The sequence below is a fragment of the Gorilla gorilla genome, chromosome 15 (assembly GCF_029281585.2).
Source record: "Gorilla gorilla gorilla isolate KB3781 chromosome 15, NHGRI_mGorGor1-v2.1_pri, whole genome shotgun sequence".
Classification (NCBI taxonomy): Eukaryota; Metazoa; Chordata; class Mammalia; order Primates; family Hominidae; genus Gorilla; species Gorilla gorilla.
The window spans coordinates 17831151-17849515 of record NC_073239.2 but is presented as its reverse complement, the minus strand read 5'-3'; the positions used below and the strand labels follow the sequence as shown (position 1 = coordinate 17849515).

The 18365-nt window shown below is 37.8% G+C and overlaps 1 long non-coding RNA gene across 1 annotated transcript in view; it reads right to left on the bottom strand.

Moving 5' to 3' along the window:
* Positions 1 to 3549: 3549 nt before the first annotated feature.
* LOC129526765 (uncharacterized) overlaps positions 3550 to 18365 on the bottom strand; it is a 78707-nt gene continuing 63891 nt past the window's right edge. The window contains exons 3-4 of the long non-coding RNA XR_008671502.2: positions 4455 to 4576; positions 3550 to 3705 (exon numbers count right to left, since the gene is read on the bottom strand). This is a non-coding gene — a long non-coding RNA (uncharacterized lncRNA). The remainder of the gene's footprint in view (positions 3706 to 4454; positions 4577 to 18365) is intronic.

Here is an 18365-nt window from a genome sequence, read left to right as displayed (position 1 = left end):
AAGATTAGCTATGAAAAAAAAAAGTCTAACAGCAGAGTGACCATATAATCCTAGTTTGTCAGGGCTAGTCCCAGTTTATGACTCTTGTCCCCACTTGCTATGTGATTGGGGCTCCTTTTCACTCCTAAAGTGGTCCTGTTTTGACAGCAAATTCTGTTTACCCCTGTGGTAATGGTAATATGAACCGCTCTGGGGTGGGAGTCAGAGAGGGTGGCCAGAGAAGACCTTATAATAAGGTAACATTTGAGTAGAGACTTGAAGGAAAGTTCTGAGCATTACTTTATTGGTCTGAGACCAAGCCATGGAGATACCCAAGGGAACAAACTTTCCAGGCAGACAGAGCAGCACAGGCAGAGACTTTAAAGCAGGACATATTTGGCATCTTTCCAGACCACAAAGAGGGTCCAAAGGGATGGCGGTAGGAGATGAGGTCAGAGGAGTTGGGGGGTCAGGATAGAGAGAGTGGGACAGTTGTAAAGGGCCGTATAGGCCATTGTAAGTAGTTTGGTTTTTTTCTCCAAATGAGACAAGAAGCTGTGAGAGGATTTTTAAACAGGGAATGATTTGACCTGACTTATATTTTTAAATAGTTAATCTGGCTGCTGTGTGGAGACTAGACCACAAACAAGCAAGGTAGAAAGAGAAAGCAGAAGCAGGGATATTGGAATAATTCAGGTGAAGGATGATGGATCCAGGATGGTAGTGGTGGAGATGGTAAGAATGGGAAGAAGATTATTGTTATTGTTATTTTTCATAATTGTTATTTTTCTTCTTTGGACTTTTCTTTTTTAAATTTAACAAAATTAACATTTTTAAAGAAAAATACTGATAACAACTCCAAGATATATTTGAGTAGAATCTAACAGAAGCTAGTGGCCATTTGAAGGAGGTGGAGGAGGGACAGTCCTTTAAAAAGGTTTTCAAGTTTTGGGTTGAGCAGCAAGAATCATGCCACCCATAATCAAAACAAGAAACGCAGAAGACATAACAAGCTTTAAGTGTTAGTACATTGAATTCAGGTGCCCACAAAACAGAGCTAACCACGCACTATCCAGGCAGCAGTTGTACCTTTGGGTTGAAGAAAGTGATCTGTGTCTGAAATATAAAGTTCAGGAATCATTAACAACAAAGTTGTTGATGAAGTTATGTGGTAATAACTGAAGAAGAGTGTGGACTCAAAGAAAAGGGAATGATGCCACGAAAGAAGAGCAGCCTGTATGTTGGACAACAAGAGGACATAGGAGGAGATGTGGAAGAGAATGGTGTCTCAAAGACTCCAGAATAAAGATGTATTAAAACTCATGGCGAAAACTGCAACTACTTTTGCACCAACCTAAATACTCAGGAGCACCAAATTTCACATGTACTACCACTATGTCAACTCATTTGACTCAATATAAAGGTCCATCCAGCTCTGAGAAAGACGTTTACAAGTGTTTTAAGTCCCTATTTAAAAACAGAACTTAGGTGTAGCAAGTTCCCTTCCATTATAAACTTGAAAGAGATAAAATTTGAACAAGTCTTTGATACCACCTTAGTATTTGTTTTATAATTTGTATAATGCTCTTATTGTCTTATTTTAAGTGTGTCCTTATAAAAGCCTTTCTGAACATTATTGGCTATATAATCTATAGTATAATGCCTGCTTTATAATTAAGAACTCCATTTCTATCCTATTAAGCCATCTGCAGTCTTCCTTAATATTCTTACCTTAAACACTGTCACTCTGAGCTTGATTCAGGTCAAGAAAGACTGTGGATGTTTCACCTGTCCAACTCTAAATGCAGAAACAGAAGTCTATGAAAGCTTGCTTAGTTTTTATCTACTCCACTGTAAGGGCAAGTTCACACACTGCTGCTTTTTATTTTTTATGCATAAAAAAGTTTATTCAATATAAACTTTCTGCTGAAATTTTCCTTTGACTTTAGTAGGTATTTAAAACATCCTTTTTCCCAGTCAATCTGTGATTGGTAGGGCATAACAAGAGAAAAGGATGCCCTGGCAAAGAGTCTATTTTCTTATATTATAAAATATATTTATAATAAAAAATGATAAAATAGAACAGTTTGAGCTCTTCCCAGTCACTGAATGTTCTTCCATCCATATATCTACAAAGCCTCAGTTCTCATCTATATACCCTAAGGAAGAAATTGACAAGGTAAATTTCTCATTTTCCTAATTTAAGGCGACTGAAGCCCTAGAGTCTCCAATAATTGATGTTCATGGACATTTAGGATTTACACTCTTCAGGAAACAGACAATTCATACATTTTAACACCCAAATCAACCTTGAGTGCCCTTCTATGCCTCTATAAGTAATAAAGATGTGACGATCAATTTTGCACATTTTCTTATTGGCATCTTACATGGGCTGTGAAAGTTTAATAGGGGTCTATTTCTAAAAATCATGCTATGTTGCTTTAGCTATTCTGATACCCAAGGATTTGGAAAGGTGAATCATTCATTCTGTTGCTTAGAGAGATATTTACAAAGAAAAGGAATCTGAGTTTCCTTCCAAATCTAAAATTTTTTTTCAAAATGTGCTTTGTTGAACAGGTTATTGCTTACCAGGTGTCCCCTAAATAATGTTTTCTTTTCTTAGAGGATAATTTCTAACTAGCACATTTGCAATTGACCAACCTTTGTAAGAAGAAATTTTTTTCTGTCAGCCAACTATCTCTTTGATCAAATGCAGTTGTGTTCATTTGGCCACACAGTGTTGACTTTCCCAACTATAAAATTGTACCAAAGAATGGACTTTTGTGTCCACCTGCTTCCTTCAGCCTGAAAAAAATATATGTGTATTGCATACACAGCATTAATAGTAAAATAAAATGAATGCACTGGCTCTGAAGTGTGACCTGCAGACAATCAGCATCACAAAACTTGTGAGAAATGTTCATTCTTGCCCCCGCCCTCAGACCTAGTGAATCAGAATATACAGGAGTGGGGCCCAACAATCTGAGGTTTAATAAACCCTCTAAGCGATTCTGATGCAAATTAAACACACCTAAAGCACATTTTTAAAAATGATAATGTAGGGGAAAGTGGAAGGTGAGGCATATCCAACTAATTAAGTCAAAATTTCTGGGGCTGAGGCCTGGACAATTATCTGTTTTTAAAGCTCCCAGGTAATTCTAATGAACAGTCAGATTTGAGAGCCACTGCTCTAGAGACACCATGTCTCAAGTGGTGAAAATCACTCTCCAAATTACTGGTTTTGCAATTTACTTGTTCTATTTATTGAGGTGTTTATTTTGTTGCCTTACTAGCTTGAGGTGAGAGTCTAAGTATTATCTGTATCCTACCCCCTGCAGTGCTTAGCACAATCCCATGCACACACTTTAATGAGAATATATTTCAATACTTGCTTCACAAAGAACCATTCTACTTGGTTCTCGCATCAAACTTCTGAAATAGGCAGATCATTATTATTTAAAAAAAAAAAAATAGGCCTCACAGAGGTTAACTGACTGACTTTCTCGCAACTAATTACAGCAGAACCCGAACGACCAACCCAGATATCTTTCCACCACAAAGGTTTCTCCTTTTCTCCTATCCCACCTCCCCACTACCACTTCAGGGCCCAAATTTATGTCGTTCAAAAGGCACCCCTAGGCTTCAACATTCTCACCAGCTTCACAGTTAGAGCTATGTCCACCCTGTAGAGACATGAGGCATCGTTCATTTCAAGGTGTTGAAATGCTGCAAATAAAGAACACAATCTTTGCTAAGAAAGTCGTCAAAAGGAGGGAAGTAGGAAATAAAATGAACATGTCTCTGGGTTTATTGAGCTTTACCACCAATAAAAGGAAATCATCAAGTGGATGTGACAGTATACTTTTTTCTAAAAGAATTTGCTATGGTTTTAATCACAGCTTTCAGATGGCTCAACACTTTCTGTCATGAAAATGTGGACCCAATGAAGTTATAACCTGAGTAGCACGCAAATATATCCCCATGAGGGCCATGCACCATCTGCAAGAAAGGCCTGTAAATAATCGTTCTTTTCCTTCCAAATCCAAACGATTATACGGTACACAAGCCTTATTTACAGAAGGATCACTGTACACACTCTCATTAGAGGCTTCGGAGTGTTATTTCCTTTTTCCCAGCATCTTAATGTTGAATAATCGGTCTGCATTCCTCAGAGTGTGAGTGGGCTATGTGAAATATTTTAGGTCTTGATCAGAAGTGTATTCAGGGAGCAGCCTCTGCCCTTGGACAGAACCAGCATCTGCCTCGATTATCAGTGTGCTAAAGAAGTCAATCTTAAGGCATATATTATGTTTATTTCCAGAAGTTGTACAATTCCAAAGATTTTGTAAGTTTTTTTTACTGCATTCCCATAATAAAATTTAAATCTTGGTAATCCAAATAGGGAACAAAGCTAAAGAAAGAGGATTATGTAAGATCATATCTGCATCCTTGATTCGGATAAGAAGATACGTTACCATTCAGGAGGAGGAAAGTCCATGAATCTGCCAGTGAAGATGTTAACACTGCAGTGTTATATTAAGTCCTCTGGTGTCAGATCACACTCCCTCCTATGACCAAGAAACGTCACACCTTCTCCCTGATGGTCATCAAATAAGAAAAAGGAAGTGAGCTGGTAAGGAAGTGAGCTGGTAAACAAGCAGAAAAGGATATGACAGTAAAAATAAAATTAAAGATTTAAAACAGAAACCGTGAGAAGTTGTTAACAGGATAACCCTCATGTAAGGAGCACTGAGAAGAGAAGCTAACATTAAAATACTTATTCATAGTCAAAATTTAGAGGTTACTAATACAAGACGTAGAATCAACAGCCTAAATTCTAATTGTGGATCCACTAATTTGTGTGATCTCTGATAGTTTATTTCACCTTTCTATGCTTCAGTATCTTCATCTGTGAAGTGGGGAATGGTTCTTATGAAAGACGCTTGGCACACAGCGTGCAGTAATATTTGCTATTATTATTCCTTGAGGTCTTCTTTAGACTCTTCTTTTTCTGTAAAACCTACAGGATAGAAATTGAAGGTGGTTCTTTTGGCTTACCCTAGCTTTAACTTTGTGCTCCTGGCCATGGTAATAACAGCTTCCTCTTCAGTAACTCACACCTCTGCCCTCCTTACTTTTCATGACCATCTTCAAATATCTTCAGCTCTTTTCCTCCCTTATGCTTAATATATAAGTTGCAAAGACTTTCAAGTCTAACTTATTTTAGTTGTACAAGAACTCTATCCTGCAGATTATGCAAGAAAATGAATGAGTTTTGCTAACATAGGGTATAAAAATCATATGTAACTTTCAAACCTACAGTAAATCAAGGGCTACTACATCTGGAAAGACTGCCAGCAGGGATGAGCTGACTTCACTTGCATTTATTTTGTAGAAAAAATACCCAGGTCAAAATAACTAATATTTAAGTTGGACCCAAGAACTACTGAGGTTCAGGACAAGATTTAAATAGCTGGGCTACGTGATGTATGTATACCCCAAGACAAGCATCCTCCAAATTCCACTGTGTTATTTATATCCAATATTTTTCCTCTTCTATAATGTTAATCTACTCAGTGAATATCTAAAAATAAAGCTTAAGAGAGGTTCCAAGATGGCCAAATAGGAACAGCTCCAGTCTACAGTTCCCAACATGAGTGACGCAGAAGACGGGCGATTTCTGCATTTCCAACTGAGGTACCAGGTTCATCTCCTGTGCCTTGTTGGACAGTGGGTGCAGCCCGCGGAGTGTGAGCCAAAGCAGAGAGGGGCATCACCTCACCCAGGAAGCACAGGGAATTCCCTTTCCTAGCCAAGGTAAGCCATGACAGATGGTACCTGGAAAATTGGGATACTCCCACCCTAATACTGCACTTTTAAAAAGGTCTTAGCAAATGGCACACCAGGAGATTATATCCCATGCCTGGCTCGGAGGGTCCCATGACCGTGGAGCCTCACTCACTACTAGCACAACAGTCTGAGATTGAACTGCAAGGTGGCAGTGAGGCTGGAGGAGGGGAGCCCGCCATTGCTGAGGCTTGTGTAGGTAAACAAAGCCACCAGGAAGCTCGAACTGGGTGGAGCCCACCACAGCTCAAGGAGGCCTGCCTGCCTCTGTAGACTCCACCTCTGGGGGCAGGGCATAGCTGAACAAAAGGCAGCAGAAACTTCTGCAGACTTAAACATCCCTGTCTGACAGCTTTGAAGAAGTAACGGTCCTCCTAGCACGGAGTTTGAGATCTGAGAACGGACAGACTGCCTCCTCAAGTGGGTCCCAGATCCCCGAGTAGCCTAATTGGGAGACACCTCCCAGTAGGGGCTGACTGACACCTCATACAGCCTGGTGCCCCTCTGAGACGAAGCTTCCACAGGAAGGATCAGGCAGCAACATTTGCCGTTCTGCAATATTTGCTGTTCTGCAACCTCCACTGGTGATACCCAGGCAAAAAGGGTCTGGAGTGGACCACCAGCAAACTCCAACTGATTTGCAGCTGATGGTCCTGACTGCTAGAAGGAAAACTAACAAACAGAAAGGACATCCACACCAAAACCCCATCTATACGTCACCATCATCAAAGACCAAAGGTAGATAAAACCACAAAGTTAGGGAGAAATCAGAGCAGAAAAGCTGAAAATTGTAAAAATCAGAGCACCTCTTCTCCTCCAAAGGAATGCAGCTCTTCGCCAGCAATGGAACAAAGCTAGACAGAGAACGATTTTGACAAGGTAAGAGAAGAAGGCTTCAGACAATCGGTAGTAATAAACTCCTCCGAGCTAAAGGAAGATGTTTGAACCCATCGCAAAGAAGCTAAAAATCTTGAAAAAAGTTGGATGAATGGCTAACTAGAATAAATAGCATAGAGAAGACCTTAAATGACCTGATGGAGCTGAAAACCATGCCACGAGAACTACGTGACACATGCACAAGCTTCAGTAACCAATTTGATCAACTGGAAGAAAGGGTATCAGTGATTGAAGATCAAATTAATGAAATGAAGCGAGAAGAGAAGTTTAGAGAAAAAAGAGTAAAAAGAAATGAAAAAACACTCCAAGAAATATGGGACTATGCGAAAAGACCAAATCGACATCTGATTGGTGTACCTGAAAGTGAAGGGGAGAATGGAACCAAGTTGGAAAACACTCTGCAGGATATCATCCAGGAGAACTTCCCCAACCTAGCAAGGCAGGCCAACATTCAAATTCAGGAAATACAGAGAATACCACAAAGTTACTCCTCAAGAAGAGCAACTCCAAGACACATAATTGTCAGATTCACCAAAGTTGAAATGAAGGAAAAAATGTTAAGGGCCGCCAGAGAGAAAGGTCGGGTTACCCACAAAGGGAAGCCCATCAGACTAACAGTGGAGTTCTCAGCAGAAACTATACAAGCCAGAAGAGAGTGGGGGCCAATATTCAACATTCTTTTTTTTTCTTTTTTTTTTTTTTTTGAGATGGAGTCTCACTCTGTCACCCAGGCTGGAGTACAGTGGCACGATCTCGGCTCACTGCAAGCTCCACCCCCCAGGTTCACGCCATTCTCCTGCCTCAGCCTCCCGAGTAGCTGGGACTACAGGCGCCCACCACCACACCCGGCTAATTTTTTGTATTTTTAGTAGAGACGGGGTTTCACCGTGTTAGCCAGGATGATCTCAGGCCCCTGACCTCGTGATCTGCCTGCCTCGGCCTCCCAAAATGCTGGGATTACAGGTGTGAGCCACCACGCCCAGCCTCAACATTCTTAAAGAAAGAAATTTTCAACCCAGAATTTCATATCCAGCCAAACTAAGCTTCATAAGTGAACGAGAAATAAAATCCTTTACAGACAAGCAAATGCTGAGAGATTTTGTCACCACCAGGCCAGCCCTAAAAGAGCTCCTGAAGGAAGCACTAAACATAGAAAGGAACAAACAGTACCAGCCACTACAAAAACATGCCAAACTGTAAAGACCATCGATGCTAGGAAGAAACTGCATCAACTAACGAGCAAAATAAACAGCTAACATCATAATGACAGGATTAAATTCACACATAACAATATTAACCTTAAATGTAAATGGGCTAAATGCTCCAATTAAAAGATACAGACTGGCAAATTGGATAAAGAGTCAAGACCCATCAGTGTGCTGTATTCAGGAGGCCCATCTCACATGCAGAGACACACATAGGCTCAAAATAAAGGGATGGAGGAAGATCTACCAACCAAATGGAAAAAAAAAAAAAGGCAGGGGTTGCAATCCTAGACGCTGATAAAACAGATTAAGCCAACAAATATCAAAAGACAAAGAAGGCCATTACATAATGGTAAAGGGATCAATTCAACAAGAAGAGCTAACTATCCTAAATATATATGCACCCAATAGAGGAGCACACAGATTCATAAAGCAAGTTCTTGAGACCTACAAAGAGACTTAGACTCCCACACAATAATAATGGGAGACTTTAACACCCCACTGTCAACATTAGACAGATCAATGAGACAGAAAGTTAACAAGGATATCCAGGAACTGAACTCAGCTCGGCATCAAGCAGACCTAATAGACATCTACAGAATTCTCCACCCCAAATTAACAGAATATACATTCTTCTCAGCACCACATTGCACTTATTCCAAAATTGACCAAGTAGTTGGAAGTAAAGCCCTCCTCAGCAAATGCAAAAGAACAGAAATTATAACAAACTGTCTCTCAGACCACAGTGCAATCAAACTAGAACTCAGGATTAAGAAACTCACTCAAAACCACTCAACTACATGGAAACTGAACAGCCTGCTCCTGAATGACTACTGGGTACATAACGAAATGAAGGCAGAAATAAAGATGTTCTTTGAAACCAATGAGAACAAAGACACAACATACCAAAATCTCTGGGACACATTTAAAGCACTGTGTAGAGGGAAATTTATAGCACTAAATGCCCACAAGAGAAAGCAGGAAAGATCTAAAGTCAACACCCTAACATCACAATTGAAAGAACTAGAGAAGCAAAAGCAAACACATTCAAAAGCTAGCAGAAGACAAGAAACAACTAAGATCAGAGCAGAACTGAAGGAGACAGAGACAAAAAAAAAGCCTTCGAAAAATCAATGAATCCAGGAGCTGGTTTTTTGAAAAGATCAACAAAATTGATAGACCGCTAGCAAGACTAATAAAGAAGAAAAGAGAGAAGAATCAAATAGACACAATAAAAAATGATAAAGGGGATATCACCACCTATCCCACAGAAATACAAACTACCATCAGAGAATACTATAAACACTTCTACACAAATAAACTAGAAAATCTGCAAGAAATGGATAAATTCCTGGACACATATGCACTCCCAAGACTAAACCAGGAAGAAGTTGAATCTCTGAATAGACCAATAACAGGCCCTGAAATTCAGGCAATAATTAATAGCCTACCAACCAAAAAAAGTCCAGGACCAGATAGATTCACAGCCGAATTCTACCAGAGGTACAAAGAGGAGCTGGTACCACTCCTTCCGAAACTATTCCAATCAATAGAAAAAGAGGGAATCCTCCCTAACTCATTTGATGAGGCCAGCATCATCCTGATACCAAAGCCTGTCAGAGACACAACAAAAAAAAGAGAATTTTAGACCAATATCCCTGATGAACATCGATGTAAAAATCCTCAATAAAATACTGGCAGCCTGGGCGACAGAGCAAGACTCCATCTTAAAAATAAAATAAAATAAAAAATAAAAGTGGCGATAATTGAAAAGTCAGGAAACAACAGGTGCTGGAGAGGATGTGGAGAAATAGGAACACTTTTACACTGTTGGTGGGACTGTAAACTAGTTCAACCATTGTGGAAGACAGCGTGACGATTCCTCAAGGGTCCAGAACTAGAAATACCATTTGATGCAGCCATCCCATTACTGGGTATATACCCAAAGGATTATAAATCATGCTGCTATAAAGACACATGCACACGTATGTTTATTGCAGCACTATTCACAATAGCAAAGACCTGGAACCAACCCAAATGTCCATAAATGATAGACTGGATTAAGAAAATGTGGCACATATACACCATGGAATACTATGCAGCCATAAAAAAGGATGAGTTCATGTCCTTTGTAGGGACATGGATGAACCTGGAAACCATCATTCTCAGCAAACTATCACAAGGACAAAAAACCAAACACTGCATGTTCTCACTCATAGGTGGGAATTGAACAATGAGAACACCTGGACACATGGTGGGGAACATCACACACTGGGGCCTGTTGTGGGGTTGGGGGGAGGGGGGATGGATGTAATGTAATGTAATGTAATGTAAATGATCAGTTAATGGGTGTAGCACACCAACATGGCACAAGTATACATATGTAATAAACCTGCACGTTGTGCACATGTACCCTGGAACTTAAAGTATAATTAAAATAAGTAAATAAATAAAAATAAAGCTTAGTATAAACTTGATATATGGTCTAATCAACTCTCTTCTATCTGACCATAATCAATATGTTTTAAAGCCAAGATTCTGGCCATGTTTTTAAGAATTGGTGCTACCTATTTCTTTCTAAAACTAATATTCATGGTGCTGTGTATTAGCTAAGCTTCTTCCAAAATGTTCGTGTATCTATAGTGAAGTAAAAAAACAACCCAATATTTATTTAGGAAACTTCCCGATGTCTTCTTCAGTGCTGAGTTGATAATTAATCTGACTCTGAGACACAAGAGAGAAAAAAATGTTAATATATTAGTGCGCTTCTGACTGCATTTAATTTTTAAATTATCTCAAAGAGCTCAATAGCATGTTGGTGATCTATAGAGCAATTTCTATGTGAACAGCTATTAGACTCCCAGTGACAATCCAACAGATGAGACACCCTGTTTTATGAAGAAAGGAAGGAGTAGTCAGAGAGACCTGAGGTGATTTCTATTTATTTTCCTTTTTGGAGTAAGAAAAACTAGTGTTTCTTTGCATACCCATTCTTCTAGACAAACATTTCTCAAGTGGCATTCCACAAAATGCCAATCTTTCCACATTTGCCACTGTAAAACTGAAGGGTTATTCTGCTTCTATTGGGGATATGCTGGAATACAGGGAATGATAATAAAATGAAAACTTCTCAAGAAGATGATTAGGTGAGACCAGTTCCACAATCTACTTGTTCGAATCATCTCCATTACCTCTCATACATTCAAAAGCCTGCTTGGGGTAGAGCCTAGTGTTTGGTAGTGCAGAATGTCAACACATACTAATCCTAGATCCAATCCCTATTCTGGAGTCTCTGTTATGACATTATATATTATGGTGACAGTGATACCTATTTTCTAGAGTCACTATGAAGATTATTTCGGATAATTCATGTAAAAAGCCATCCATATAATGGGTACTCAATAAAGAACATACATTTTCCTACTTTCTGTGCTTTTATTTCCTTCAGTGCGTTTTTTCCAATTAATTTTATTTATTACTTGAGTTAGATAAGTGTGAAATATTAAGTTAATTCTTGGGATATCTGAATAATTAAAGTGAGGGGTAGGCTGAGGAAGAACCCAATAATAGGGTTAGATGGAGTCTAAGATCACTGGGAAAAAATCATAGCATCTTCGACTTATAAGGATCTATATCTCACAAGAAAGTAAAGATTGTTGGAAAGCATTGAATGGGATTTGAAAGCAAGACTAAATTAAGCCATAGAGCAGACATTTTATCTGTGTCTGTGCATACCAAGGAAAATGAAAGATTAACAGGAATCACTTAGATAACAAATCAGCAGAACAGGGCCTTTCTTTCCTCAAATAGTCACATATTTCAGAACGATAGTGTATTCTCTTCAATTATTCAGTAATTGCTTCAATTCTGTCATTCATGTGCTACACATATAGATATGTCCTATTTCTTTGAGATTCTACAAAGAAGAAAATGGCTGCTTAGTTGTACTCTGGTCATGAAAAAGCAATTTAAAAAGCAATCAAGCCATTTGGTTATTGGCAGACCAGGAGAGTGCAAATCTAAGATTATAGAGCACTTTTATGAGTCATCCAGGGCTCAAAGAATATTGCAGCTTTAGGATCAACCTAAAGAACATATCCCAAATTTTATGGCCTCTATGTAGTTAAGAAAATACAATTTCACTCCTTCCTTCTGCCCAGGCACTATACAAGATTATTTATCAGGTGGGAGGCAGAAGAAATAGACAAACTCCTAAGGCCTTTCCCATCAAAGTCTGCTTTGTTCAAAGGTCCATTTCCCTTTATTAGCCTGCGCTCTTAGGCTATGGCTGTAAACAGAATAAACAGTACAACTGAGGCTACTATCCAAGTAGTTCATTTCTAAAAGTCCTGCTTTCATTGCAAATGTCTCAGTGCTTTTCGCCCTAAATTATACATATACTATCATAATTTTATATTACATTTCATTTTCCATGTATAGATAGACAGACTTATGTTAACTAAGGAGTTCATCTAAGATTATAACGTATTCTAAAAAAAAAAAGATTATAATGTATTCTGTTTTCTATGCTTGGTAATGAAGAACAAGGCATTGAATTACAAAGTTCCTAAAGTCATTGACATGGCAAGATGAATTCCATTCTGGTCAGTAAAAAGAGAGTTTATTTTTCTAAGGTCATGAAAATCAAGCTAAGTTTGTATAATTCATGAGGTTTTGTTTAAATTATTTTTAAAAGCAGAATTATATGTAGGTCAAAAGCTAAATGACATTATTTTTGAAATACATTTTCTGTCTTATCCCTTGATATGTAGTTTCATTCCTATTGTCACTATCTTAGTTCAGATCTTGACTTTTTCTTATCATGACTATTGTGATGGTCTTTTAACTGGTCCTAATATCTCCCAGCTTACACCCTTCCAATCTATCAGTTCATGCTGCCACCACATTTTTAAATAAAAACCCCAATAATAAAAGAGTATCTAAAGTGTTTCAAAAACACCCCACCACTACTATCTTTATTGCTTGGAAGAAAAAGTCACACAGTTCCACTGCATGTATGTGAATACTTCAAAGCCTGTGGAAACTTCAACAATTTCCTCAGGCTCATTTCTCACCAATTATCCATTAGCATCAATCACTTGCACTTCTCCAAGTATGACGCATTTCATATCCCTGTGTTTGTGTGTTGCTTCCTTCACTTTGTCCACATATGGATAACCATCTTTAATACAACTCTGGTTTTTCTTTGGTGTTTTCCCTGGTGTCTACCCATCTCTGGGATGAATTGACCAATTCATCTTTGGAGTCCCCATACTATGGAACTCCATTTGTTGAAATTATATTCAATCTTCAAAGCCAATATTAAATGTTTTCTCCCTAAATTGGATAACCATATGATTTTTCTTCTAAACTGGAATGCATTAAAGAGTGGAAGAGGGCCTACTAATAGTTATCCTATGACAATAGATATAAACTGGAGGTATCCCACAGAAACCAGGACATATGCTTGTCCAATCCATAAAGGCCTTGTTTGATGAGCAAAACTGAAAGAGTCTTTCCACCTTATACTTCTCTTATACCATTGCATCCTTGCAATATTCTCATCTGTTTGTCTTATACCTATCGATGAGTCATATGCTCCTTAAGGGCACATTTCTTCACATATAAAAAGTATTTCATAAATACTTGTTATCTTAATGGATAAGTGTGATGCTATCTATGGCAGTATGAAGAAACACAACTAGATCTTTTAAATGACAGAACTTGTGGATTTCACTCTAATTAGCACTATGTTCATAACTAAACTAACCAATCTGTGTCAACTGTGCTTTGAAATGCCAGCAATTTGTTTCACACATTCTTGAATTTGAGAAATGCTTTCTTTCTCCTGCATTGAGTTTCTGATATGTCTTGGTGATGAAGACAGACATCTAAACTTTCAATTTTTCCTAAATAAATTACTTTTGAGGAAATTATCTTCCAAAATTCTTTGGCTCATTTAAAAACAAATTTTGCTTTCACTTGTTTTTTAGAAATATTATTCCATTTAATTAATTCAGTCACATGCCAAAATACTGAGAAACTTAAGAAACAGCTAAATTATTTGATTCCAAAATAAAAAAAGGTTATAAGTACATACCAAAGAGAAATTTTATTAACTAATAATTTTGAAGATGTCACATTCAGTGACTAGATTGTAGCTGATCATTAGAAAATTTTTACAGATACATTTTTTCCAGAAACTTATAAATTTCTCAAGGAATTCAAACACAGCATCTCCTGTTAGAATCTTTACTCTAAAATACTTTTTAAATATAGTCTAATGAGAAAGAAATGCTACTTTTCTTAATTTTGTATCAAGTGGCTCTGTGTCTAGACAGTTAAATACCTTTTGTGGGGGAACCATAAAAGCAAACCAGCCATGGACCATACAGTTTTCTGATTAGATTATGCCTCCAATGTGGGAGATTATCCATCGCAGATAATCAAATCCACTGTCGCATTTCACATTGCTATTGTCAATGGACTAGCAATCCAGACTCAAGGAAATATTACTTCCAATAACTTAGATCTGGCTTTTGTCAGTAACTATATATCAGCTTGAGGAAGAAACAATTCTACTTCTCAACCTCTGCCAATTTGTCAAGGCTTGATTATTTCACACCATTTTCTGAACTTAGAGTTTAATTTATTGCACTTGACTTAAAATATAAGTACCTAGTAATATCTAGGTTACAGGACTTTCATAGTACAGTAGACACCCAAGAGAAGTACTTAACAGTTTTATTTAAAAAATATGTATTTGAGTAGAACCTATCCAGCACATTTCCCCTAGACCGATCTTAACAAATTTGCTCACTTCCCCTTCCTACCAACTGCAAAACACAACAAACACAATACCTATGGAATAACATCACAACCCATCACCAAATGTCACCTTCATTCTCAAGCAATAGATGCTGGATACTTTCCAATAACAGGTAAATCTATTTTAATTCATTTATATCTTCTGCATAGTTAAAGGGAATTTATAGAGGCTCATAGAAATGCATACAATAGAATGGGGTTTTTAAATGAGTAGATTCCAAAAAATCAAAACTAAAAGAAACTAGGGTAGGGTAATGTTACATCAGGATTCAAATTAGACACAGAAATATATACCATAAGCCCTACATAATTACTGAAGATGGCCTGAAAATTTGACTCAGGCGTCTAGCAGCCAAAGGAAAAAGAGAATTCTTAGAGTTAATATAAGAGAAAACTGTGATTTTTCAGGAGAAGCTCCAATTTCTCAAATCTGATTTTTTTAAAGAAATCTCCCCAAGGGCACTCATTAAGGGGATTTTATGAGTTAGACTGGACATTGTTCTTTTCTTCCCTCTTCTAGTGAGTGAGTGAGTGAGTTTTAATGATGTAATAAGCATCTGTGAATCTACCACAGATGACCAGAGGTAGGACCTTGACATTAACCTATACCACCTCTATTCTCCCAACCCAGCCCAATTCACAGACTCCTCCAAGAAAAATAACCATCATCCTGTATCACATGCTCCTCATTACCTTAGTTCTCTTTTTATATATATATATGTATAGGATTTTATATGTGCTCCTAAAATTTTACTTTCTCCTATTTTAGTTGTTTGCAACTTTATAAAAATGGATATCATTTTGTACATGATTTTAGGACTTATTCTCTCACTTAACATTGTATTTCTAAGATTCATTTATATTACTGTATGTTGCTATAATTCATTTGTTTTGATTCCTTAATAACTTCCATTGTGTGACTATAACACAGTTCCTTTGTTTACTCCCTTTGGTGGATGTTTGGGTTATTTTGAGGTTTTTGCTATTGTGAATAGTGGAACTGTGAATATTGTGTACATGACTCCTGTTAAAAATGCACAGGAGTTTCACTTGGTTACATATCTAAAAGTGAAATTGCTGGGTCATCAAGTATGGATCATATTTAGCAACATCCCCTTAATAAATATGGCCACTTACAGATAAGTGCTCCATAAAGGGTGGAACTTCACATGGTGCATAAAGAGGAGGACATCAGAGCATAATTCACTTAAAGCCATTCACTGCTCTCCTATAATGTGACTTGATCCAGGGGTAACATTTATTGAGAGAAATAAATAGATTGCCTGTCCCTCTATGAATATTATTCCCCTAAGTGAGCTTTAGGAAAGAGTTGAGCAGCAGGGAACTCAGGAACCTGAGTTCTGTTTCTGTCAGGAACCTAAAAAGTAGATTGACTATGTGGTTGATTAAGACTAGAAAAAAGTATATGCATTTATTCCTACACAACAATGTTGCAGGTAGTTACCCATTGTTCCTTGAAGGCTTTTTTTTCCAATGTCCTTTACATTTTCCCAATGGTATCAACTCCACCTTTCTCCTTAGCACATTGGACTCTCCCTGTAAAAAAAGTGCTTCTTCTCTGAGCTAGAGCAGATAGCCAGACAAAGATGGGACAGAGGAAAGAGACTGCTGAGCAGAGAGATGGTGTGGATGAAGGTTTAGTGGTAAAAGCAAGCAAGCCTCTATGAGGATACGCATGACAGTCACTGGTCTAGAGCAGAATTCGAATTGGGAACCAGAGAGAAAAAAGCTGGAGATGTATGCAGAAGCCAGAGATCAGGGAGGAGCTTGTTAAAAAAGATATTGGTCAGCATCTACTTGACTAATTAGGAGCATTGATGGTCCCAGCCTCAACCTGACTCTATGTTCCCTGTGCCATTCCGATATGAATCCTGTCATTTCTTGGTATTTGACCTTGACTTCTTTTTCAAAGGCCTGGTGTTATTTTCAGTGATACTGTCTCTATCACTTCTGGGCAAATACTTCTGACTAGGTCCTGCCTGGCACCCTCCTCCTCCAGCGTTTCTGTCTCAGCAAGTGGCAACCAGCAAAACTGGCACCAGATGACAGGAGATAACTGAACATTTATCAAAACATATGAAAAAGATGTGTTACTGAAAAAGTAATGTCCAGAGTTTACTGTTCCTCTCTCTTGTGTGTATGTTTTTTTAAGTCTTCAGTGGAAATGACTGAATCTTTATTAGAATCAAACCTTAGTTATCTCCTGGAGGAGTATTCATTTTGCATGAAAGGACCAGAAGTATTCCCCGGCTTTTCATGTGTTGAATGTGTACAGCTCACTTGGAGCTGGAAGGGCACACAACTTGAGAAATCTGCCTTCTCTTTAAGTATCCAGATCTAACCACAAAGAAAACATTTAAAATAAAAATAGGCACTCCCATCTTCTCCTTCCCAAACCATATACACTAAACAATCGGAGAATCGAGGGCAAAAGTAAAGCTCAGTATAAGCAAAACAAAGCTTCACACTGTGGAGGAGGAGTTGCATAAGCAAAGGGAAGAATTAGAAAATGAGACAATTTTCCATGTTCTTCTGAGTTCTCCTAATGACTTTATGATTGTATTAGAACCATTATAAAGCCCAAAATAGCTCGTAACACAAGTGCACAAAATGGAGATTCGGTCAGGTATGTTTCCTTTATATTATCCACAATATTCCTTCCCTTAATTTCCATGGCTAATGGAGACTGGTCTAGGCTTTTATGATATTGTGCCTCTATCACTAGGGGATACTACTATAAAAGAAAAAGTTTAAAGGTGAGATTAAAAATGAGAAGCAACATAATAAACATTATCTATTCTAGAAGACTAGTAATATTCCAAAATTTGAAAGGTTTCCCAAAGATTACAGCAACTATCAGACACAGTGCCAATGAAAACAAGCAAATTGCTATGTATTCAGGGTATATACAAATCATGACATCCTCAGAGGAAATTACATGGAAGCCTGAATAATAACACATAAATCTAAGAGAAATTTGAGTCTCTGACACACATATCTCCTCTCTTTATATTTCACCAAAGTTGTACTTGTGAAAAAACTTGGGAAAAAAGTAAAATGATGAATTGAAAAAAATGATCGGCATAATTCATGATCTAAAATACGTATTTCCCTGCAATATCTAGACAATTCAAGTAAATGGGTGGGTGGATGGGGGTTCTTTTTGGTGTAAATTACCTGCATAAATGCCTTAACACTCTACTTCAAAGTGGATAGGTAGACTAAGCCTTCATATGCATGATACAGTAAGATGATGCATTTCCTTAATTGACAATATCAGGAAAAGAAGCGTGACCTAGAAGTGTATGCCCATTCTGTGCCATCTAGATTTCATTCCCAAGTGCTTGGCTGCCCTAACTACCTATAATGCTTCCAAGTCCTTGTCTCTCTTCCCCACTTATTCCCTTTGAATTTGTATGTATAATAAGGGCTAGGACAAGAACCCTACTCTGAACACTAAATATCAGTTATACCTGCTGTAACCTGCTGTTCTTCATGTAGCCCCTGAGCTTGTCTACAACAACAAAGTACATTAAATTGCATTCATGTATGTGTTAAAAGATAAAGTTAGACACATTCAAATATTGA